The sequence below is a fragment of the Schistocerca gregaria genome, chromosome 7, assembly GCF_023897955.1.
Source record: "Schistocerca gregaria isolate iqSchGreg1 chromosome 7, iqSchGreg1.2, whole genome shotgun sequence".
Classification (NCBI taxonomy): Eukaryota; Metazoa; Arthropoda; class Insecta; order Orthoptera; family Acrididae; genus Schistocerca; species Schistocerca gregaria.
Genome location: NC_064926.1, coordinates 61,075,249 through 61,101,991, shown reverse-complemented (window position 1 = coordinate 61,101,991; position 26,743 = coordinate 61,075,249). Strand labels below are relative to the sequence as shown.

Here is a 26,743-nt window from a genome sequence, read left to right as displayed (position 1 = left end):
AGCTATCATGACGTCGATCGTTAAAATGGAACCAACAATTCTTACTTTCTCTGTGATCGCTACATTACATGCTATGGTAATGAAAAGCAAGAAAACGGTCGGTCATTGCGGGAGGAGGGGAGGGAGGAATATATGAGCTGAGGGGGGTGAGGGGGGGGGGGGGGGGAAGGAGACGAGAGAAGTAGCTTGACATTCGAAAACAACTTCTTTTAAAAGACGAATATCGCTTCGAAAGTAACTGAGGATGAGGAAGGATGATTATTAATTTCTTCTCAACTTTGTGCAGCTGATATTAATGCAGCAGCACACGCCTGAGAAAAGAAAATTTATCGCCAACTCTTAAGGTTTCACTTCATAGCTGAATCGAAGTCCGTCAGTAAAGTACACTTTCTATAGGTTCGACACGCGTCCTGTCAGCGCCACTTCGATATGGCAGTGATATTTTACGGCAGAACTATGAACGTAGAATTTCCATTTCAGTTTCTTCTCTTTTGACATCCTGTATATTACTTTTAACGCTGTATCAAGTACTTTCCTGTTATAATAATCTTTACTTCACATGTCAAAAACACTCAGCTTCCGTTCATATACACTCCAGGAAACTGAAATAAGAACACCGTGAATTCATTGTCCCAGGAAGGGGAGACTTTATTGACACATTCCTGGGGTCAGATACATCACATGATCACACTGACAGAACCACAGTCACATAGACACAGGCAACAGAGCATGCACAATGTCGGCACTAGTACAGTGTATATCCACCTTTCGCAGCAATGCAGGCTGCTATTCTCCCATGGAGACGATCGCAGAGATGCTGGATGTAGTCCTGTGGAACGGCTTGCCATGCCATTTCCACCTGGCGCCTCAGTTGGACCAGCGTTCGTGCTGGACGTGCAGACCGCGTGAGACGACGCTTCATCCAGTCCCAAACATGCTCAATGGGGGACAGATCCGGAGATCTTGCTGGCCAGGGTAGCTGACTTACACCTTCTAGAGCACGTTTGGTGGCACGGGATACATGCGGACGTGCATTGTCCTGTTGGTACAGCAAGTTCCCTTGCCCGTCTAGGAATGGTAGAACGATGACGGTTTGGATGTACCGTGCACTATTCAGTGTCCCCTCGACGATCACCAGAGGTGTACGGCCAGTGTAGGAGATCGCCCCCCACACCATGATGCCGGGTGTTGGCCCTGTGTGCCTCGGTCGTATGCAGTCCTGATTGTGGCGCTCACCTGCACGGCGCCAAACACGCATACGACCATCATTGGCACCAAGGCAGAAGCGACTCTCATCGCTGAAGACGACACGTCTCCATTCGTCCCTCCATTCACGCCTGTCGCTATACCACTGGAGGCGGGCTGCACGATGTTGGGGCGTGAGCGGAAGACGGCCTAACGGTGTGCGGGACCGTAGCCCAGCTTCATGGAGACAGTTGCGAATGGTCCTCGCCGTTACTCCAGGAGCAACAGTGTCCCTAATTTGCTGGGAAGTGGCGGTGCGGTCCCCTACGGCACTGCGTAGGATCCTACGGTCTTGGCGTGCATCCGTGCGTCGCTGCGGTCCGGTCCCAGGTCGACGGGCACGTGCACCTTCCGCCGACCACTGGCGACAACATCGATGTGCTGTGGAGACCTCACGCCCCACGTGTTGAGCAATTCGGCGGTACGTCCACCCGGCCTCCCGCATGTCCACTATACGCCCTCGCTCAAAGTCCGTCAACTTCACATACGGTTCACGTCCACGCTGTCGCGGCATGCTACCAGTGTTAAAGACTGCGATGGAGCTCCGTATGCCACGGCAAACTGGCTGACACTGACGGCGGCGGTGCACAAATGCTGCGCAGCTAGCGCCATTCGACGGCCAACACCGCGGTTCCTGGTGTGTCCGCTGTGCCGTGCGTGTGATCATTGCTTGTACAGCCCTCTCGCAGTGTCCGAAGCAAGTATGGTGGGTCTGACACACCGGTGTCAATGTGTTCTTTTTTCCATTTCCAGGAGTGTAGTTAAAATACACACGTATTACTTGCACCAAGTTGCCGTATTCGACGTTCATTCTTCTTGAAATCACTTTGCAGACGTGTCCCCCACTCGAAAGCAGCTGTTTAGAACTACTAGCAACATTCGTGTGTCACTGGATGAGCTTCAACGCACGGCTATAGACTTGTCTTTTGTTCGGTGCACTAACAATTCTATATGTTTACAGATAGCGTCATAATGCCCATGAAGCAAAAACAAGCTTATAGCACCACAAAATAATATAGTAATGAAAAGTCGTTGAATCTGGTAGCGTTTCGGCTTATTAAACCTACTATCAAAACCCGTTCAACGGTTTATTTATTTCAGAATTAATTCTAATGTCAAACATAGTGTGAAAGGCTACATTCTTAAAATAAATAATTCCGTAATACATTTATTATCAGAAAAACTTAAGTCTGTCTGCAAATTGATTTTTGACTTGCTGCTTCGAGTACTAAAGGTGCCCCTGGAAACTACGTACGGCCTTAGCGTTATTGGTGCAATTGGCTCTGAGCACTATGGGACTTAACTTCTGAGGTCATCAGTCACCTAGAACTTAGAACTACTTAAACCTAACTAACCTAAGGACATCACACACATCCTTGCCTGAGGCAGGATTAGAACCTGCTACCGTAGGTGCGTCGTTCTTTTGCGTTATGTCGCGGTCTTCAGTGCAGGTCTCCACGCTAGCGTATCCGGTGGGAGCCTTCGCATCTGTGCATAACTACTGCAACCTGCGTTTATTTCAGTATAGTTACTCTAGTTATTGTGATCTAGCCTTGACATCTATCTATAGTTTTATCTCCCCTCCCCTCTTCCCCAAAAGACACTTCCATACCAAATTAACGATTTCAGAATAAAATTCAGTCGTCACATTAAGAGGTTACGACGAATTAGTATTAATTTACGAGTTATCAGTATATTCTTCACACAAGCAAACGCCATGATATGTCTAAAAGTGTGCATATGGCGTATGATTCTTGTAAACATAGGTGGACAGATCGATAATTTACAGCAAATGAATCACATCTGTGCACATGTCGAGCAGATACTCAGATACTGTCATTTGCTAAACGAATGCTAAGCTTCTGAAAAATGGCAAATTAATTTGTCGAGACTGGTAAAGTGAAGTAAAAATTTTTGTCTAACTGACTCCTATATTTTATTCTGAAATATTTACTACAGTTAATGAAAAATAAAAGTAGCGCAAAAAAATTTAACAATTCCTTGACGCTTCAGCATGCATGCTATCAGACGATCCCTTCTTGTAGTCAAGTTCCCCATAAATCTCTTTTCTCTCCAATTCTATTCTTATACGATCCACACAACTAAACTTCAGCGTTCCCCTCGAGGACAGCATATTAAAAAGGTATTGTCTTCCTGTTTCAGTTGTTCGTCGTCCATGATCCACTTCAGCAGAAGGCCACACTCCAGACACTTACCTCAAGATGAAACATAACATTCAAATTAATATTCGATGTTAAAAAATATCCCGTTTTCAGAAATGATTTGTTGCTATTGCCAGTCCGTATTTTATATCTTTTCTATTCCACCATCATCAGATACTTGCTACGAAAATAACGAAACATCTCTAACAGTTTTACTGCCTCAGTTGACAATCTAATTGACTTAGCTTGCCCCATACTTTGATTCGATTTCATTCCCTTACCCTTAATCTACCGCTGTTGAAGTTCATCTTATAACTTCTTCTGAAGGCTTAGTCCACTAAGGTAAAATAGTATTACAAGTCCTGTGCCATCGGTATATAGAGTTCTATATTGTTGAACGAGCATATCATCTCACTGTTGACAGCATACTGTGCATAACCTTACTACAATCCGAGGAAAGAAAGAAGTGCACATTAATGTGTAAAAGTAGATATCTTAATTGGTGGCGATCAACTATACAAGGAATTTCCGCTTTGCGTATTTTACCACATTCCTCTTCTTAATATACTTAAAGAGTTACTCTGTTTTCCATGTACTGACGTAGCAGTTTTAAATATCAGGATTGTGTGATTTCTTATAGATCTTACAATTAAATGTTTCCCTGAGACATTTAAGTCTCTTCATTATCTACGATAACGATCGAAGCAGAAGAAATGTATTAGAATTTCTGCTGCGGCCGGGACTCGAACCCAGGGATACTTGCTTGCTAGGCAGAAATGCTAACCATTGCATCACTGCAGTACAGTGGTCATCATTACTGCACGAACTACCCAAGTTGAGTTCCCTTCCCAACACAATCTTCAGTTCATATCTTCTGCTTGTTTTCCCTCCCATTGTCACTAGTACCAGGGCTCTCCGACACTGGAATAGCTCTTCAACGTTGGACGTAATGGAAAGTCCTGTACCATAGGAGAGATTATATATTTTATGTTTCCCTGAGACATTTAAGTCCCAGCCGCAGCACAAGTTTTAATACATTTCTTCTGCTTCGACCCTTATCGTAGATAATGAAGAGACTTAAATGTCTCAGGGAAACATTTAATTGTAAGATCTATAAGATATCATATGGTACTGAAGTTTCCCATTACGTTCAACGCTGGGGTGCTACTCCACTGTCGGAGAGCCCTGTCAGTGACAACGTAAGGGAAAACAAGCAAAAGATGTGAACTGAAGTAAGTGTTGAGGAGGCACTCAACTTGGGTAGTTCTAGCAGCTGTGTTGACCATTGTACTGCGGTGGTGCAATGGTTAGCATTTCTGCCTAGCAAGCAAGAAAACCTGGGTTCGAATACTGGCCGGAGCACGTTTCTTCTGCATCATCATTATTGTAAGATTTAATTTGTGCTCCCCTTCTGGAAGAAGAATAAAGTCTTTATCCTGTTGCTCCATTTGTTTGCTTCTTTTTTTTAATGTGAAAGTGTTGTATTTGCGGAGAAACCAGCTGCCAAATATATATATATATATATATATATATATATATATATATATATATATATATATATATATATGGTATATTTTATAGTTATTAATTTCTCACAGAACATGGAGGCTTTTGGATTTGATTTTGGATTTTTTTATAGTTCTTCTCTATAAAGAACGAAACCAACAATAACGGGAATCTGGTTGCACATCTGGACTGCCTCTGACTGCTTTGGAGACTTCTCTTTCCCAATGATTTCATACATTAATGCCCATTGTTATCCTCTGTTTTCTATGATACACCATTGATTCTGTATTTCACAATTTTTATTGGGTCACGCCTCTAAAAGGCAGAGAGTATGTTAGTGTTTATAAGCGTCGTGCTATATATTCCATTAAGTTACTGATACGCTGGGGTTTCCAGATAAAAGAATCTGTCTGACTGCATTAAAGATTCGTAAAATTTTCCCGGCTAAAAGTTGTATTAGAGTTCTTACGTTGTCTATTATGGCAAATTTGCAACATGACCAGACAGTCCATTTGTTTACTGATCGGTTGAACTTCAAATACAGAAAGTAAACGAAATCGTTACGATAGTTTGAAAATGTGTTAGACTAATACTATATCAAAACACTTCTTCCTTTGACGATCAACATTAATGCCTGTACCCTATATTTTACTCCTAGAATTTGATTTTTGGTTTAGTGCTTCGCCTTTTACTGTCTGGAACTGCTAGTGTCACTGTTACTATTACGCAGAGTAATATTAATTTAATTTAATTTAATTTATTCTACAATTGTAATTTATTTTATATTTTCTCCCTGAGGATAAGCTACAAGTTTCTAAAATTTCCCAACACTACCTTCTTACAATCCCATATTTTATGTTGGATGTGCAAACAGAAACTATAGTGGTGCGCAAAATTTAACAACGAAAACAACTTTCACTTGATGTGACACAGCCATGAAACATCACTAGATGAAACTTGGACCATAAATGGACAGAACTCCTATACAGTTTAGTGCAGAAGGTGAGACCTGTTTTTTTCAGGATGGGGCAGGATGGGGTTACGATCGTGGATGGGGCCATAGTCAGTTACTCTCGGTCGCACAACAAATACGTAAACTTTATTTAAAGAAATTAAATTTTTAAAACAATCTCTTAAAAAAACACAACTGACTGTATGACGACTGAAGGCCTTATCACAGAAAAAAAAAATCCAGAATTTTAGGGCCGAAGGCCACCAACAATAACCTCAAACAACAAACAGTTGAAGGCCTGAATTAGAAGTCAGAAGAACAATTCCAAATAGCACATATTAAGATAAATACTTCGTTTTAAAACAAACTGTAAAACGGCTGAAAGCCTTATTATAAAATAAGTGAAATTATAACTCGGCTGAAGGCCACACACAACTTCAAATCACAAACTGCTGAAGGCCTGAATTAGAAGTCAGAAGAACAATTCCAAATAGCGCCTTTAAAATAAATACCTTGCTTTTAAAACAAGTTTGCTTAAAAAAACTTGCTGTAACGCAGCTGAAGGCCTTATCACGAAAGAAGTGAAGTTATTGCTCGGCTGAAGGCCACACTAACAATCATTAGAAAATTACAAATATCCTTAAAACAAACATCACAATCTAAGGAATCAGGACAAGTAGTTCTCAGGAAATGTTCCAAGGGTCGGACTGGGAACGCAACTCAAACACACGGTAAGGTGAGACAGGCAGCCAAGACTTGTACTCAAGTAACGGGATGGCAAATCAAACTAGCGGCAGCTTAAGCGCCGACCAACCGACTAACCAATCCGCCTAACGTCCGATCTCCGCTACAACGATGGAATATTTGTAGGCAAGGGCGAGAAAACAGACAGCACTACGTCTTCAGAAAACACCTAAGGCCGAAGGAAACACTAGAACCAAGGTAGACCTCCCAAAAAGAAATATGCACAGTACAATAGAAGAGGCTGTCAAACTACACGCCGTGTCGGGCAGCATCAACACGACGAGGGAAAGTACACTGCCAGAAAAGTAACCTAACCTCCAGTTCAGGTAACTGGGGCGTTATCAGCCACAAGGTAGAAAATACATCTGGTTGCACTTCACTAATAAATGGTTCAAATGGTTCTGAGCAATATGGGACTAAACAGCTGTGGTCATCAGTCCCCTAGAACTTAGAACTACTTAAGCATAACTAACGTAAGGACATCACACACATCCATGCCCGGGGCAGGATTCAAACCTGCGTCCGTAGCAGTCGCGCGGTTCCGAGCTGAGAGCTGAGAGCCTAGAGCCTCTCGGCCACCGCGGCCGGCTTCACTAATAAGAATAATACTAAATTCAGTTATGAATAACCAATATAGAAAGACGGGTGCAATATTTCACGGCCTCGAAACACTTCACTCGCCGCCAGGCTCAGTGGCCCTCAGCAACAACCCGCCGACGAAAGGCGAGATCTTAGAATAATCGAAGTTGCATTAGCAGTTAACGCTTCACTCAACTTAAACGTCCAGGGTTCGGTGTGCAACGAAGTCGTCGCTGTCGCAGCTATCCCTCCTCGATCCGGCAGTGGCAGCACGCCGCCAACGGCCCCAGCTTGCCCTCGCGCTGCACGGACCCTCTCGCTGCTGGGCCCCCAACCGACCTGATGTCCGTTCGCAATCACTCACCAAATCCTATACGCAGACAGCATTAAAATAATTGCTCATTCAAAACCACAAGATACACATGAATGCGGGACAACAATTCTACCAACAATTCACAATACTAAAACGTGTCACTGTGAAACAACGCGGATGAATTATAAGTCGGCACCAACACTGAGAAGCCAGAAGCGGTCGGAAGACCAAATGCACGTCGTCCGCTGCGACGACCGATCGAACGACCAACCAACGGTCGTCCCCACTCAAGTCAAGCACGGGAAAGATCCTAGTATAAATAATCGACTGACAACTTATTGCCATGAGCTTCATTTGACGGGCACACACGCACACGCACACTTACACGCACACTTACACGCGCGCGCGCGTGCGGAGATGAAAGTTACACTACTCGACTATCACGATCCATTCAACTAAAACTCGCTAAATCAGGTGCTTGACGTAGTGCATTCTCGCGACCACATCCCTCCGTCGGGCAGTGCATGTGTGCTGCCAGCGGACAGGCGAGTACTGGCTGTTAGGACCTCACTGCTTCTCCGTCCCAACTCCACTAGCTCGACACACGACGACCCGAAAATACTAGAGGGCGCTCCAAAGATGGTACCACAGTACCCGCTATCGATAAGATCTGCTGCCACTCATGGAAAGACAAGGCGAACAAACGTATTGGCGCCAGTGAACACACTAAGAAAACGGGACGCCACTATCGCTATTACAAGCTATGAATGGCATCAACTTGAGGTGCACACAGTTCAGAAGGTAAATGAAAGAAATGTGGAGTGAGACGACCAGAAACACTTTTATTCAAGGAGAAGGTAAATTACTCAAGGTAGGCAAATGTTAGATGTATCCTTATATGCGACAGGTGAGAACACACAATACACACAAGAATACTGTAGATGATTAATGTTGCTTTCAGCCGTGACTTCGTTTTTTGTGGATGACAATGCGAGACCACATTGAACAGCGCAGACTGAGGAGCTAGCCTCTTTTTCCGACTTAAACCCCACCGAGCACATGGGTGATGCGATGGGGAATTGTACGCACCAACGACCAACAAACAGTTGTCAATAGCGCTGGTGGAGGAGGACCGGAAGGTTCTACCACAAAAGCTCCTTACCGATCTTGCGGTCAGAATGGAAAATCACTGACTATGTTCACACATCCTATTAAGAAACATTGTAAGGCGTCGTGGTCTCCTGACCTTCATTGCTTACGTATTCCGCTGTCACAAACGTATTCCGCACTTCAAGACCCTTCATTCGAAGCCAAACTCGATAATATAAAGTCAATGTTGTATGAATTCATGTAAACAATATGCAAATAAGTAATAAATCCCAAGTGCGCACCGTGGTTGAAATACTCGTGGCTGACGTACACACATACGTTCCAGACACGACGGTCACATGAGCTTTTAGTTCGAGAGAGGCAACCGCACGCCAGGAGGCCGGTTCCAACCCATCTACGTCGGTCGGTGTCCGCCCGTGGAGCAGACAGCGTTCGCCAGAGGGAAAGGAGGAACGACCTCGTGTTCGGCTTAAAGGCAAATTCCGCTACATGGTGTGGGAGCGGCCAGCCTACGCATTCTTTACACATGGCACGCAGTTTCAGAGATTTTCACAGGGAGACAGCAAACGCCAAACGCCGATAGTACAGGCTTCTGGATCAGGCACCTTAAAAGAAACGTCATTCTCCCGTTTTAGAAGAGCAATGCCGATTGGCAGACGATATTTCTGATGCCTTGAGCTGAAGAAACCGAAAGATATACCCCTTCACGTCTGGCGTGAGGAGGGGCAGTTCCGTTGTCCCTCTTGGAGCGAGGAACAAGTCTCTCCTCAGTACTTCACTGGGAGAGCAGCTCTGTCGAGAGCGAATCGAAGTGCGACTCGATATTGAGTCCTTGCGATTAAGCGTTGTTCACTGTGTTGGCCGATACACTTATTGTGCGGTGTGAACGAACAGAGTTATAGTTAAACGCCTGCGAGCGAATGTTTGAATGGAATCGCGGTAGAATGGTTATCTGACCGGTGTACCACGCCAATAGTTAGAGTAGGGGCGAATAGGAATCCTTGACTTCATCAGGTCATAGGAAGAGTTTGATTGGCGAAGATCAATCCAGATAGAACGAGAGTTATCTTATTTGTCAGCAGCGAGCGGCGCAGACAGCAGTCATCGCAGATTACGGTACATCTACATCTACATTTATACCCTGCAAGCCACCCAACGGTGTGTGGCGGAGTGCACTATTCGTGCCCTGTCATTACCTCCCTTTTCTGTTCCAGTCGCGTATGGTTCGCGGGAAGAACGACTGTCTGAAAGCCTCCGTGCGCGCTCGAATCTCCCTAAGTTTACATTCGTGATCTCCTCGGGAGGTATAAGTAGGGGGAAGCAATATATTCGGTACCTCATCCAGAAACTCACCCTATCGAAACCTGGATACCAAGCTACACCGCGATGCAGAGCGCCTCTCTTGCGTAGTCTGCCATTTGAGTTTGCTAAACATCTCCATAACGCTATCACGCTTACCAAATAACCCTGTGACGAAACGCGCCGCTCTTCTTTGGATCATCTCCTCCGTCAACCAGATCTGGTACGGATCCCACACTGATGAGGAATACTCAAATATAGGTCGAACGAGTGTTTTGTAAGCCACCTCCTTTGTTGATGGACTACATTTTCTAAGGACTCTCCCAATGAATTTCAACCTGGTACCCGCCTTACCAACAATTAATTTTATATGATCATTCCACTTCAAATCGTTCCGCACGCATACTCCCAGATGTTTTACAGAAGTAACAGATACCAATGTTTGTTCCGCTATCGTATAATCATACAATAAATATAGACATATGGCGCATTCCATTTCGGAAATCGTGAGGGTTGTCAGGAAAATCTAACCCTGACATGATAAGCAAATCCAGTAGTATGTCACATAGCTCCGAATAAATCGTGACATTAAATTAACAAAAGCAATGCGAGTAACGAGTGAGCATATGGAATACCACAGACTAACACAAGATACATTGCTTTTGTCTACATTAAGGGTCACTTGCCACTCCCTGCATCAAGTGCATATCCGCTGCAGATCTTCCTGCATTTCGCTACGGTATTGTGCGCTACAACTATTGCGAGTCCCATATTTCCTCCACAACATACACTTAAATGCATTTCACACGCGCCAGCCTCGACCCTACCTAGCAATATTCTAATTATTCAAGTTGAGTAGGCGCGCCTCTCAGCCATTCTGCCAAGTCAATAACAATATTAAAATATGTATAGATATTTCATTAGCGAAACCTGTCCTTGAGAGGTAACTTCACATTCCGAAAAGAACCTGTATACAACTTGTTCAATGCATAATTAAATGTGCCATTGTTATTTCTCAGAATTTTTGCAAAATAAATAATAATTTTCGTTACTTTCATGTTTTTCTTACACTATCTAGCAGTACTCCAAGTATCCCACTAGTTACGTAAGAAATTTTTGTGAATTTTTGTGTCATTTCCTTACAGCGGACGTCTCCAGAAGATACTTATTGCTGAAAGTTTTTCAGGTATTTCTCTTTAGAACGTTAGGAGCGTCTGTCTGACTTCTGTAGTAGTGTGGGGGTGGACAATGCATCTTGCAGGAGCCACAGGGTAAAGGGTACATCTGAGATTAATCTGTTGCGCAGAATAACAGAATCTCAGATCAACACCACGCACATATTTCCTGCCTATTATAAAGTACAGGAGACTAAAATGAACCGTGTGACTCTAGTGTAATTATTGGCTTTGAATGGATGTGCCATTTAATTTCGTCTGACTGCGTATTCCTTTGAGATTTCATTTGTACTATTCTGTACTGCAGTTTACTGAATTGTACCAGTTCCATCAATGTAGAGTCGTAATTTCACTGAGCTATGTTACCTGGTACTGGTAAATCATGCGAAAGTTACTTTTGTCAACAATTATATTTACATAAGATAATATGATCTCTAAAATCAATTGGTAATGTTTGGGAACATTTTGTTAGCGATGCTGGCTTAAGCTGCGTCGCCGACTGAAAGTGTGTACTGACATTTAAACATCGACAGTTGACATGTTTCTACACACGGAAATTCCCGAGGTACTGTACCACGCGCTCATCACCAGCGGTTCGGTGTTAATGTGTGGACCAGCATTCTCAGTATGGACCACACATTCTTTCATTCCGTCTCAGTGGATGGAAACATCGCATCTTTGTGAAACATACGTTGCCAGCGCTGCTCGAGGATGTACCTCTGATTGGTAGACAAGGGATGTACTTCCAGCACGATGGACGCCAGCGTATTTCAGCATTGCCCTGAGGAATCATCTGAGAGCCACCTCCGGGAATCGATGGGGGCATGCGGAGCAGCTGGTGCACGAGACAGTTGTGGAAACAGAAGAAGACCTCATCTCTAGAACTGCCGTCCCTGCTGGTACTCTTGCGGACGTGCCAGGAATCTTCAAACGTACACGACAGTAAACGGTTCGTGGATGTACTGCGTGCATACATCAAGCATTTTCTACGAGTGCCATTTCTGTAATTAAAATCTTAAACTGCCTTCTGTGTAAATTACCCAAGCATCAGAAAAAAATACCGCCAGAGATCGTATGTACTACAAGTAAATATTTTTGTTTTGATGTTCTGGTCCTTCTGAATTAATTTGGATGACTAGTTTCGCATCTTCTGCATAGAACAATAAAATATAAAAAAATTGATTACATCTTTAGTCGGGAAGCTCATGTTCTGCTCGTGGTTTGAGGGAGCTCGTATAAGTGTGAAAATAATGTGTAGGGTTGTTCAGTTTACGTGGTAATGCCACATCTGATGCCCTCTTGTCCGCTATAGTGTATGAAGACCGTAAGGAATTTAAAACAAAAACAAAATCAGTTAATAAATTGGCCAGGTGCGATGAGTCCTAGTGCAACTTACAAAGTTATATATATATATATATATATATATATATATATATATATATATATATATATATATATATATATAAAACAGTGGTCCAACTAAAACATTGGTACTTCTTTACGTACTACACGAATATGTAATAAAAATGGGGGGTTCCTATTAAAAAAAAAAAGGCAGTTGATGTCCGTTTGACCTATGGCAGCGTCATCAAGCGGGACAACCATAGCGCCATCTGATTTCCCCCTTCAAGCTTGACAAGTTTCGTTCTTTGTAGTTTTTCCGTTTGACGCTTGTTTCCTTGAGATATTTGGCCCGGTCACGATCAATGGACCACCCTGTATATATAATTGCGATACTATAAATCCGACGTAAGGTCAATCAGGAGGCAGACGGCCATTATTATAAGAATAAGCAGGTCTCGATTCATGGTGACTGACTCGCAGTGTTATAAGTCAAATATCCGGCAAGGAATGACTTCATTGTCCAGATGACACAATCTGCGAATTTTTGTTCTTCGTGCAGTCTGAAACGCCATATATACGTGCAGTAATCGCTTCTAGATATCTGATGGTGCCGAAACGCGTCATATGAGCAACAAGGTCATTACATGCCTGATGTATGACTGTTACAATTGTGACCCGATCGGCCTGAGTGCAGAGCTACTGATAGTTTTAATTTCATGTTTGATGTGGAATAAAGAAATGACAGATTAACAGTTTTTGGATGTTTTGAATTACTCGTTCTATGAAACATTTCTTCTTGACATATTTCATCGTTGTAGATCAGCTGAAAGTACCCGAAAGGTTTCATGAGTGAGTTTCCGGGTATCAAAGTATGTGACGAAAATGGCTGTATCTTTTGATTGCATTGACTTAGAATGGTTCAAATGGTTCTGAGCACTATGGGACTTAACAGCTGAGGTCATCAGTCCCCTAAAACTTAGAACTACTTAAACCTATCTAACTTAAGGAATCCTGCCCGAGGCAGGAATCGAACCTGCGACCGTAGCGGTCTCACGGTTCCACACTGAAGCGCCTAGAACCGTTCGGCCACACCGGCCAGCCAATGACTTAGAAACTAAAGTTTATTGTAACGCCAAGGGACAGTGGACATTAGTGTGTCACATAAATTTAGAAGGTATACGTCCATTCCATATTGAGAAAAAGAGGTTCAAAAGGCTCTGAGCACTATGGGTCTCAACTTCTGAGGTCATCAATCCCGTAAAACTTAGAACTAGTTAAACCTAATTAACCTAAGGACATTACACACATCAATGCCCGAGGCAGGATTCGAACCTGCGACCGCAGCGGTCTGGCGGTTCCAGACTACAGCTCCTAGACCCGCACGGCCACTTCGGCCAGCGAGAAAAAGAGGTTTTAACAGTCATAGAGACTTGACAGACAGACAGACCGACAGATGGAAACACGGACAATAAAACGATCGTATATGCACTCCATCATTTAGACTGAAGCAACGGAATTTTGAAAATGATGTTATCAAGCGGAACTTGAAGGATTGTCACAATGGAAATCGTATTCTGTACCTTTCTACCTCTACAACTGCATCTACATCCGTATAAGTACACTGGGAACCACTGTGGGGCGCGTAGCGGAGGGTGCTTAGTATAGAACAAAATATTAGCTTCCTTTTCCGTTACAGTTGCCTATGGAGCACGGGGAAAATGAGTGCTGAAATGTTGTCATTAGTCTAATTTTGCTTAAAGGGCCCTACGGTAGCGGTACGCAGGAACACGAATAATGTCTATCAGTCCTCGAAATTTTGTAACTAGGACATTTCTGGATAGTTTAGCTCCATCTTGAACAGCTTCGGTCGGTGTGCAGTGTCTTCGCTGCCATCCAATGTTGGTACACGTTTGGCGCCTTCCCAGCAAAAACTGTTAGCTACGATTTATGTCTGTTGTGCATGTGCTGGTTTGACATGAAAATGTAAGAGACGTTATGATGTTAACTCGTCTTGTTTGCTTCGTCGCTGGAAAGCCGAACATAAGTGCTGTCTCGTCTCAAGGATACCATACCGACTTTGTTCTTGGGATCTTTACGACCACGCTCGAAAAACAAACACCAGAATTCGTATCGGAAATGTCGGCGAGGAAGCAGTCCCGACGGCGAGTCTGAGGCGGAAACCGGGAAACTCGCCGACTTGGGCCGCCGTTTCCGGCAATTACTGCGGCCCGTATAAAGTTTTCTTATTCAATAGAATAATATCAGTTCCGCCGGGGCGGCCCAGGGTGGCCATAAATCGGCTAACCCCACGCCAATAGGGCGGGCGCAGGGAACAAAAGGCGAGCGCACAGTAGTCAAGGGATTTGCGAACAACAGCCGCCCTGGCGGACGACCCACCCTTCCGCCCGCCGCGCACCCCAATTCCACTGATATGTTCTTCACTTCACTCTCCTCTCAGTTTCCCATTCACTCTACTAACTCAGTTCGTCAGTGCTATTGTTTGTAAGCCATCTCGTGTCATATGAAGAAGGCTGGTGGTGAGTGTATTAAACGCTGAAATACTCAGTTGTCAGCAACCCAACGACACTCCTAAGCCAAGGTTTTTTTATAAGATTTCTACCATTATTACGGTTTACTGGTATTATAATATTACTACGTTATTAGCGAACAGTTGTATAACTTCTATAATTACTCTCTTGTTTACTCACTTGTTACTGACGTATATACAGGTTGATCAGAGAAAGTCCGAGAAGCTTGTAAGAGTTTTGCGAGGCAAGTTGTGCTGAGCAACATATATTAATAAAGAAACTGATTCGTTCCGGTACGTCCAAGCTATTGAGTATTGAAGTTAGCCAATCCTTTCCCCGCACGCGTAAATTCTAGCACATTGACACATCTGTGCGTCTATGAGTTACCGGTTGTTCAAATGTAATTACCAGTTAAAATGCGCCTTTGTCGGAAGTGAAAAATGAGAGCTAGGTGATCTACAGCTACGTTTGTTTGGTTTGAGGAAAGCAAATGAAGAACACGTTTGGCGACACTGTCTCTGTCAGGCTTCTTGAATTTGCGCACGTAAGAACCTGGTTAACTAACTTTAATGCTACTCTACTGGCCATTAAAATTGCTACATCAAGAAGAAATGCAAATGATAAACTGGTATTCATTTGACAAATATATTATACTAGAACTGACATGTGATTACAGTTTCACGCAATTTCGGTGCATAGATCCTGAGAAATGAGAACCCAGAACAACCACCTGTGACTGTAGTAATCACCTTGATACGCCTGAGCATTGAGTCAAACACAGCTTTGATGGCGTGTACAGGTATAGCTGCCCATGCAGCTTGAACACGATACCACAGTTCATCAAGAGTAGTGACTGGCGTATTGTGACGAGCCACCATTGAGCAGACATTTTCAGTTGGTGAGAGATCTGGAGACTGCGCTGGCCAGAGCAGCAGTCGAACATTTTCGGTATCCAGAAAGGCCCGTACAGGACCTGCAACATGCGATCGTGCATTATCCTGCTGAAATATAGGGTTACGCAGGGATCGAATGAAGGATAGATCCACGGGTCGTAACACATCTGAAATGTAACGTCCACTGTTCAAAGTGCTGTCAGTGCGAACAAGACGTGACCGAGAAGTCGATCCAACGGCACCCCATACCATCACGCCGGGTGATACGCCAGTATGGCGATGACGAATACATGCTTCCAATGTCCGTTCACCGCGATGTCGCCAAACATGGATGCCACCATCATGATGCTGTAAACAGAACTTGGATTCATCCGAAGAAATGACGTTTTGCCATTCGTGCACATAGGTTCGTCGTTAGGTGCACCATCGCAGGCGGTCCTGTCGGTGATGCAGCGTCAAAGGTAACCGCAGCCATGGTCTCTGAGCTGATAGTCAATGCTGCTGCAAACGTCGTCGAACTGTTTTTGCAGATGATTGTTGTCTTGCATGCGTCCCCATCTGTTGACTCAGGGATCGAGACGTGGCTGCACGATCCGTTACAGCCATGCGGATAAGATGCCTGTCATCTCGGCTGCTAGTGATAGGAGGCCGTTGGGATCCAGCACTACGTTCCATATTAACGTCCTGAACCCACCGATTCCATATTCTGCTAACAGTCATTGTATCTCGACCAACGCGAGCAGCATTGTCGTGATACGATAAACCGCAATCGCGATAGGCTACTATGCGACCTTTATCAGAGTCGGGAACGTGATGGTACGCATTTCTTCTCCTTACACGAGGCTTCGCAACAACGTTTCACCAGGCAACGCCGGTCAACTACTGTTTGTGTATGAGAAATCGGTTGGAAATTTTCCTCATGTGAGCACGTTGTAGGTGTCGTCACTGGCGCCAGCCTTGTGTGAATGTTCTGAAAAGCTAATCAATTGCATATCACAGCACGTTCTTCCTGTCGGTTAAATTTCGCGTCTGTAGCACGTCATCTTCGTGGTGTAGCAATTTTAATGACCAATAGCGTAAATATCGCTGCAACGGCGCAACGCACCGATTTCTTTTCTTACTGATTGTGTATCATCACAGCCTCCACTGCAACCCTCTTACGGGCTTTTCAGTCTCTTTCTGACCATCCTGAATGTTATGTAGGAAGGGAAAGCTCTTATGCAATTATATATATGTATATATATATATATATATATATATATATATATATATATATATATATATATATATATATTTATTTTCTTTTATGGTCTGCAGCATTTTCACCATGATGCATGCATGATTTAATAGACTAAAGGATTCGGATAAATCGACGCAATAGCTTCAATTACTGTAACCTGGGACCTCATATGGGCAATGAATCTTGTTTTATGACCTGAAATGCTAACCCTTTATATCAATTCCCCTCATGTGTAAGTAAATTCAACCTGACTAAGAACTTTCAAGCACCGGAGTGGCAAGGATTTCCGCAGAGCGCAAAGGAATCAAAAAGGTGTCTTAACGCGAGTTAAGTGAGAGAAACTGAAACTGCAGCCCTCAAAGCAAACGTCGTGGATCTACTAAATGCCTATCTCAATAAATTGTAGCTTGTCGGTACAATTTGTGGAACTCAAATGTCTTTGGCATGTGTGCCCTACATTACCTAATAATCTGAAAAACTCTAGGCTAGTGTTGTAGCAGAAATTACCTCGATGCCTCCGTCTCCATCAGCTCATATCTCGAAGCGCAACGGGGACAAAAATTTATCTTCTTGGGTGAAATCTTATTTAATATCTTTACGATCTCCGCTCTAGGAAGGCTAATTCAGCTCAGCTTTGAATATAACAAAATTGATTGGGCAGGCTTCGAAAAGGTCGTTCTCCAGTGGACACAGATGCATGTGTGAAACACGTGGAAAGATTCATCGAACAAAGAACAGGGAGGAGGATAATACACTCTTAAATCTAAAATATACTCAAACATAATATATAACTATCAACGTTTCTGTACAATGTAAAATGCTTTATGTGAAAATATAATTCCACAGACCATAAGCTTTTCATACCCACCGGATACAATATATATAAGGGAATTACAGCATATTATTATTAATTCCTGGAACATCATACGACTAGTAGAAGGGCTTGAGATAAGTCATTTGTAAAGTAGGATGGCTGAATGAAAAATACAGTAACGTAAAAGTAACGCAAAGGTGCAAGACAAGCAACGATGTTATCATAATCGAGAACGACGTCGGCGAATGTACGCGTTTCACTAGAACAGGACGACGCATTTATACTACTACGAAAATCTGCGCTTCAGTCATAAAAATAAATGCCTCTGTGTGCGTGTCACGGGGCATCCCGAAACGAATTCAGCCACGTAGCACTCCTATGGGCCAGCCAAGCTGAAAGCTTGTATGACACGTCAGGATATATGTTGGCACTTTCCACCCAGACATGTACCAGGAGACAGTAAGTGACTACAGATCTCTGAGGCTGACGGGAGACTGTCGTAGCACGCGAGAATACGTGCTGCGGAAAGTGATCCACGCTCAAGCAAATGTGTTTCATCATTTGAAACTGTTAATGAAGTGAAAAAAGAGTAAAATATGAATAGATCGTTACTCCTGGAGATTGTGGGAAATACACCCAATAGAAGAACATACAGCGAGCTGTGTACAGGGGCCCTACAGGGGTCCTGTGGTCTTGGAAAATGCCATCACCGTTGGGGGGGGGGGGCAAATGTTGTATGAAACGTCCCCTTTGAAGAATTTATACACAACTGGTCTATATGAAACGTCCCCTTTGAAAAATTATACAAGACTGTGCTTAAACTGACACACAATATTTTTTAGCGCAACGCAATCTGACTTTCAAGAATCCCTACGAAAGAATGCCCCTGACAAACATTAACCTATACGTTTCACAAATCACTTACCTCACAAAAATCTTCGTTACTCAAGCTACTGCAATACCGCGAGCGCCACTACTGCCAGCTAAATAAAAGATTCAAACTATGGAAGTCACTAACTACTGAGGCACAGTTAGCAAATGAAAGGTTTTAATAGAGAACAAACAATGTATTTACCTTAATAGTCATAATATATATATCAGTTCATGATACCAATTCTTACAAATTTCAAAACTCCGCCATCTCTCTCCCCACGTCCACCATCGCTGGCGGCTCACCTCCAACTGCGCAACGCTACGCGCTATTAGCATCCAGCTGCCGCTGCCCGACACTACAATGGCAAGTATTACAACAATGCCAACCAGCCACAGACTGCACACGGCACAGCCAGTGATTTTCATACAGAGCGCTACGTAGCGGCAGCGTTACCAATAAAAAAAACTAAACAGGCTACTTACAGTTGTAGCAAATGATGGATCTGATATTCAGTTATTGTATAATGCTTCATACCTGTATGGATGAGGAATAAACATACATGGCATGAAAAGTCGTCTGGGAATGTACGAATACCGGTCGTGTATGGTTTTCAAGGTAGCCTTATATCATTCTTCCCCACGAACGGTCGATAATATTGAGACCTAGTGACTCTGGTGGACGTGACGATGCAAAAATTCGCCCTCTTGTTCACAAAACTGATCCTTGACGATGTGAGCTGTTATTCTCTGCCTCGCGGAGTGGCCGGGTGGTTTGAAGGGCCACATCACTGATTGCGCCGCCCTTCCTGCCGAAGGTTCGAGTCTCCCCTCGGGCATGGGTGTGTGTGTGTTGTTCTTAGCATAAGCTAGTTTAAGTAGTATGTAAGTCTTTGGACCTCAGCTGTTTGGTCCATCAGCAATTCACACACTTTTGTTACTCTACAACGTAAACCTCAAACGGTTAATAATATTGACATATAATGACTGTGATGCTCAAGGGAGACGCGACAGAGTGTCCTCTTGCTCACAAAACTATTCCTGCTGTGTACAGGGGTCCTGTGGCCTCGGAAAATGACATCACCACTGGGAGACAAATGTTGTAGCATGGGATGGATCTATCAGCCAAGGTGGTCACATAATGACCTTATAATGTAGCCACGGGGTTCATGGAATACCACGAAATGGCTGCCCAAACCTTCAACGAATCCCGGCCATGATTCACACTTGCGGCATATACTTGGCCAGAAGTTGAAAACATTGTGAAACAAAACTCATCCGACGAATTTATATTCTTTCATTGCTGAAAAGTCTCGAATTAATGGCTATGGCACAAGGTTTTCCATCAATGGGCACTTGAATCGCTGACGACTGCTTTTGGTATTCCAGTTCGCACTGCAGTTTTCTGATTATGGAGTTACCTTAGTGTTGTTTTGGTGATTACACGATTCGCGAGTGTAAGATTCAATTCTGCACTGACTTTTCCGGGTGTCATCCTGTTATTTTTTGTCATAATCCTCTTCAACAACCGCCGGCACGACGAAACAACACACAGTTTTTTTCGCGTTGTGACGTAGCCGGTGATGCTTTTCCATTTTCCCTATAAGCGGTAAATGTGGGCTGTTCAGTGGGTTTTGAAACACCAAACACCCTTAGCAGGATATCGGGAAAGTGCAGTCGTTCTGCAAAACAGACTGCTTACAAATCATTTGCGCGTGCCATCGTAGAATACTGCTCAAGTGTGTGTTATACATACTAATTAGGACTTTCTGGGCTTATTGAGCACGCACAAAGTAGTGCTTCACGAACGGTCATATGTTTGTACCAGGTGGAGCTACTCACTGAGTCCGAAAGTGGGATGTAATTATCGTATGGCAGAAATACAGTCCAATGAAAAATGTAGTCATGTCCTTTAGTTTCCTGTATATCGTTCCCATAGATACCGTAAAGACGTCAACTAATTATAATACGCAGAGAGGGATTCAAGCGGCTATTCTCCCCGCGTTAAATATGCGACTGCAACTGGAAGAACCCATTGGATTTAATAGTGTCTTAAAAACCATATGCATGCACTAAACAGAGTTTTGCATTGGATGGATGTCGATGTAGATGCAGAAGAAAAACTCTGGCATTCCTCGAGGAAAGTGCCCATTGTGCGCACAGAAATAAAACTCTTTGCGGCTATCAGGCTGAGTCCTTCTACTCAGGAATTGCATTAAGACGTAAACTGCGGTAACAAAGTTATCGGATACCTTCTAATATCGTGTCCGACCACGTTTTGCCCTGCATAATGTAGCAGATAGTCGTGGCATGAACTCAATAAGTGGGTGGAAGTCCTTAATTGCGAGACTTTTCTGTGCAGTACTGTGTGCACGAACTGACCTCTCTATTATGTCCCATAAATATTCGATGGAATTCATGTCAGGCGATCTGGGTGACCAAATCATTCAGTCGCATAGTCTAGAATGTTCTTCAATCCTGCCGCGAACAATTGTCGCCCGGTGACATGGCGTTGCATCATTCTATGAGAACATGAAGTCCATGAATGGCTGTAAATCGTCTCCAAGTAGCCGAAGAGGAACATTTCCAGTCAATGACGGGCGCAGTTGGACCAGAGGACTCAGTCCATTCCATGTAAACGCAGCGCAGACCATTATAGAGACACTAACAGCTTGCACAGTGCCTTCTTGACAACTTGGCTTCATGCTTTTTGGGGTCTGTGTCACACTTGAACCCTACCATCACCTCTTACCAGCTGAAATTGGGACTGATCTGACCATGCCACTATTAATCAGTCGTCTAGGCTCCAACTGATATAGCCAAGAGCCCAGGAGAGGCGCTGCAGGTGATGTGGTGTCGTCTACTGTCATAGCCCACTAACGCCAAATTTGGCCTCGCTGTCCTAAGGGATAAGTTCGTCGTACATCCGACGTATATTTCTGCGGATTTTTCATTCAGTGTTGCTTGTGAGTTGCCAGTGACAGCTCTACCCAAACGCCGCTGCTCTCGGTCGTTAAGTGAAGGCTGTCGGCCACAGTGTTTTCCGTGGTGAGAGGTATTGCTTGAAATTTGTTATTGTCGGTGCACTCTGGACACTGTGGACCTCGGAATAATGAATTCCCTAACAATTTCGGAAATGGAATGACCCGTGCGTCCAGCTCCAACTTCAAAGTCTGTTAATTCCCATTGTGCTGCCGTAATTACGTCGGACACCTTTTCACATGAATCACCTGAGCACGAATGACAGCTCCACCAATCCTCTGTCCTTTTATACCTTGCGTGTGCGATACTACCGCCGTCTGTATATGTACGTACCGATACCCAATGACTTTTGCCACTAAAGTGTAGCTCTCCCTGACAGCAGCGAATTCGACTGTGTCTTTTTTCTCTACTACGAAGTCTTGAAACTTTCCCTCGTGTTCAGTTTTCTCGGAGCATCCGTAGCGTCGTGCGAAGAACCCCTCGCTGCAGCGCTCAGACTCCACAAGCAATCGACGCATGCTAAAAGGACGCCAGTCTTTCCAATCTAGTTTTCAGAAAACAAATAAAACAGTAATTACAGTTACATCATTCCTACCTGTCTCCGGAGAAAAGATCAGTGATGCGTGATACTAGTGTGAACATAAGGATACGTAACAAATTGTAAGGTATAAAAATTTTACACATAAAAAAGGTTCACCTTGATGAAAGTTGCTTTTAGCATGCCTCAGTACATCCTGTAGAAGATACTGTGTTTTGCTCCCAGTAAGTTCGTTCAGCAGTGGCTTAAATAATAACCAACAATTAAAAGTTCCTGGCACAATAATTCTCCGATTTTTTCTGATATTTATTATGAGTTTGCTAGTTACTGTCTCATAGAAAACGTGTTATGTTTTCTAAGTTCACTTTTGATTATGCTGAAATCCCTGTCACAAGGGAGAAAGGAATGCCCAATGACAGGAGAAACAGTGTTCAGTTTTCTCAAACCGGATGCAGTTGGTCATCGTCAATAACATTCTCGAGTCAATATAATTTCTTTCCTGTCCTCCACAGTTCTTAGAATGAACTTGTAATTCAGTGACTGAAACTGGAAACTGGTAGAGAAAAGTGCATACTTTGTTGGGTCCATGTTTAACATTGCCAGCATCATATTTATACATATGTAGGCGTTTTTGCACCGGGAATGCAAATTCTAATTCTGCGGTGAATATTTTGTATAAAGTTAGGTTCATAATTTGAAAGTTAAATCTAGCGTCTATGTGTTTCATATCCTCGCCAGCGCAATGAATTTTTTTGTAGTGGAAAACTTTCAACGTGTCCCCAGATAGCTTCTCTTGTTATCATGTGGCGATTCAGTTATGAGACGTGCTACTTCGCGGACGTTCATTGGATGTTTCATTTGTGGAAGCACATTACTTCTGAACACTGCTACACACGTACACTCACGGAAAAAATTCGCAAAACCAAAAAATAATTAGTGTAGAGTAATGAAAGGTTGGAAATAAAATTGTTTAGGTGAAGTATTTAGATGATTAATGTTGCAAGATAAGAGCTTAATGTAAGCGCGAGATCAGTTATTGTAATTGTGAAATTCTGGTACGCTAATAAACAGTCTAACCGCCAGAATGTTGAATAGAAGCATGCAAACGTGCATGGATTGTATTATCGTACAAGTTCCGGATGTCAGTTTGTGAGATGGAGTTCCATGCGGGTTGCACTTGGTCCGACAATACAGGAACGGTTAACGCTGTTTGTCGACTACACTAGAGTTGCCGTCTGATGAGGAACCATAGATGCACCATTGGAGACAGATCTGGTTATCGAGTAGACGATGGCAACATATCGACACTGTGTGAAACATATTGGGTATCTACAGCGGTACGAGAGCAAGCGTTATTCTTTTGGAAAATGTTATATCCCCAGATTAACATCCATGTGCGAACAAAAATTTTTATTAGGTGGAGCAAGGTCACTACTTAGTTTTAGAAAAAAGATAAACTTTCTTCGAAAACAAAAGGCTTCTTCTCCCACCAAAATTTTATAACAAGCCAAAGAATATGCCATCTTATTGAATTGAAATATTAGCAACTGAACTGAATTTACGTTCCTTTGTCGGGTTGTCTCTCGACGCTTTTCGGCGGATGTCCAGGAAGTTTACCGGCGCAGAGTCCGGGATCGTTGGCCGGCGTAGCGAAGACGTGGCAGCTGGACGTTCCGGCTGCGTCGAAGTCTCATTCGGGCGGCAGCCCGCGGCGGGTCGAAAGACGCCTGTTTTCTTTTTTTTCCGACTGTTTAACCCGGCGTCTTCTGTCTTCCTCCGCTGATTCCGGAGTGATGATTGGCGGCCGTTGACGGTCTCTGATTGGGGGATGGTGATATCGTTGTGCGACCATCCGCGCCGGAAAAGGCTCGTGCACGAGCGTAGTTCGCGGCTGATTGAATGTTTGGCGGGAACGCCTCTAGCGCCGGCTGGCGGAACGGGCCGGCACTAAGTTGCAGGCGCCGCTGAACTCTGCCGCGGTAGCCGACCGTTGCGTTTGTGTGGCTGTGCGCCCCACGGCAGAAAACATCCCGTGGAATGCTATCCATGAATGGCAGCAGAAGTGCAATCCCCACACTAAGGTTCCAATTTTCAGTCAGGACGCGTGGGATACTCACTTGAGTTCTCCTGGTGTACAAACCACATCCCAGAGCATAACTGCCGTCCGGCGTGGCCGAGCGGCTCTAGGCACTACAATCTGAAACCGCGGGACCGCTACGGTCACAGGTTCGAATCCTGCCTCGGCAATGGATGTATGTGATGTTCTTAGGTTAGTTAGGTTTAAGTAGCTCTAAGTTTCAGGGGACTGATGACCTCAGATGTTAAGTCCCGTAGTGCTCAGAGGAATTTGAAGAGCATAACTCCAGGTGCAGTTCGTGTGTGTACGGCACGCAGAGAAGTTTTTTGCAGAGCCTCAAGTGACCTCCATCTAACCGACACACGGCCATCACTGTCAACGAGCAGAACCAGCTTTCGTTAGTAAACACAACAGACCTCCACCCGGCACTCCAATGAGCTCTCGCTTGACACCACTGAATCTACAAATGGCGATGGCTAGGAGTCAGTGGAACGTACGGTGCAGGGCGTCTAGCTCTAAGCTGTTCTTGAAGTAACCGGTTTTTAATAATTTATCGTGTCAGTTTGATGCCAACGGCTCCTCAAACTGCTGCTGCAAATGCAGTACGACGTCCAGAGCCATACACCGAACTCAACGGTCTTCCCTCCAGGTAGTGCCATGTGGCCGTAGGGAGCCCGATCTTCTTGCGACCGTAAGTTCCCGAGACCATCGCTGCCAGCAGCCATATACAGTGGCTATATTCCTGCGAAGTCTTTCTGCAGCATCGCAGAATGAACATCCAGGCCGGCCTCGGTGGTCTAGCGGTTCAGGCGCTCAGTCCGGAACCACGCGACTACTACGGTAGCAGGTTCGAATCCTGCCTCGGGCATGGATGTGTGTGATGTCCTTAGGTTAGTTAGGTTTAAGTAGTTCAAAGTTCTAGGGGACTTATGACCACAGATGTTAAGTCTCAAAGTGCTCAGAGACATTGGAACCATTTTTTTTTTTTTTTTTAACATCCAGCTTATCGTTGCCGTATTACACGGCCGCGATCAAACTTAGTGAGATGTTGGTAATGTCAAACCACATTTTCATCCTCATAGTGGTGCTACTAACACGACTCTTACGTTACGCGACTGGCGCGAAATCTGGATAGAATCATCTTTCAGATGGAGAAACACCCTCACCAACATTCGTTTATGTCGCACAAATTCTTGGTGTTGCGATTTTTTTCCCCCGGTGTATAATCATGTCAAATGAGGTTTGAATGGTTTAAATGGCTCTAAGCACTATGGGGCTTAACATCTGAGGTCATCAGTCCACTAGACTTGGAACTGCATAAACCTAACTAACCTAAGGACATCACACACATCCATGCTCGAGGGAGGATTCGACCTTGCGACCGCAGCAGCAGCGCGGTTCCGGACTGAAGGGCCTAAAACCGCTCGGTCACAGTGGCCGGAAAATGAGGTTTGACAACTGCCGTTTGATCCACGAGACATTGTTGAAATTTTCGTTGTTCTTATACCGCTTCTAGCGCTTGTTAAGAACCCCGATACTTTGCACAGACTGCAGATACAAAAACTAGATTAGAAAAAGAACACCGCAAACAGTCACACCGCCTTCAACTGGCTCAACCAGAAAATTACGCACGGAAGTCCACGGTAGGAAGTACACTCTGAGTTAGCCAACCTGCTAAGATATAGATGTGCTCGCGACATGTACAGCGTCTAATCACAGGAGCGTCCTGAGGCAGCGAAGGTGTCCTGTCACACGCAGAAGATTACGGCTGTCCAACGTGCAATGCGCCGTGAAAGAGACGGCCATTGGCGTGTTTCAGACCCAAGGACAAAATGTGAGTGGGTAAAACAACTGCGTGAGACCGGCCCTGTAACGAGTTTGGAGCATTAGGGGCCTGTAGCGACGGTTCGAACGCTGGAAAATAAGCGAGGAGTTCGCGAGACTGCAACGAAGACAACAATCTGTCGACTGGCACTCCAGAACATTAAAAATATCTCGCACGGCTTTACATACGATTGTTGTTGTTGGGTTGTTTGGGGGAAGAGACCAAACAGCGAGGCCATCGGTCTCATCGGATTAGGGAACGACGTGGAAGGACGTCAGCCGTGCCCTTTCAAAGGAACCATCCCGGCATTTGCCTGGAGCGAATTAGGGACATCACGGAAAACCTAAATCAGGATGGACGGACGCGGGATTGAACCGTCGCCCTCCCGAATGCGAGTCCTGTGTGCTAACCATTGCGCCACCTCGCTCGCTACAGACGATTGTGAAACAGGATTTAAAGCTTAATTTCTATTACCAACAGGTGGTTGAACGGATGGCTCAATTTCTGCTGAACATCACTGGACAGCATTAACCAGGATGGCGCCTTT

At 44.3% G+C, this 26,743-nt stretch overlaps 1 protein-coding gene across 1 annotated transcript in view; it reads left to right on the top strand.

The window, feature by feature from the left end:
• The window catches only part of LOC126281899 (semaphorin-2A-like), a 1,266,817-nt gene that overhangs the window by 781,219 nt on the left and 458,855 nt on the right, over positions 1-26,743 (top strand). The gene's annotated exons all lie outside the window — the stretch shown is intronic.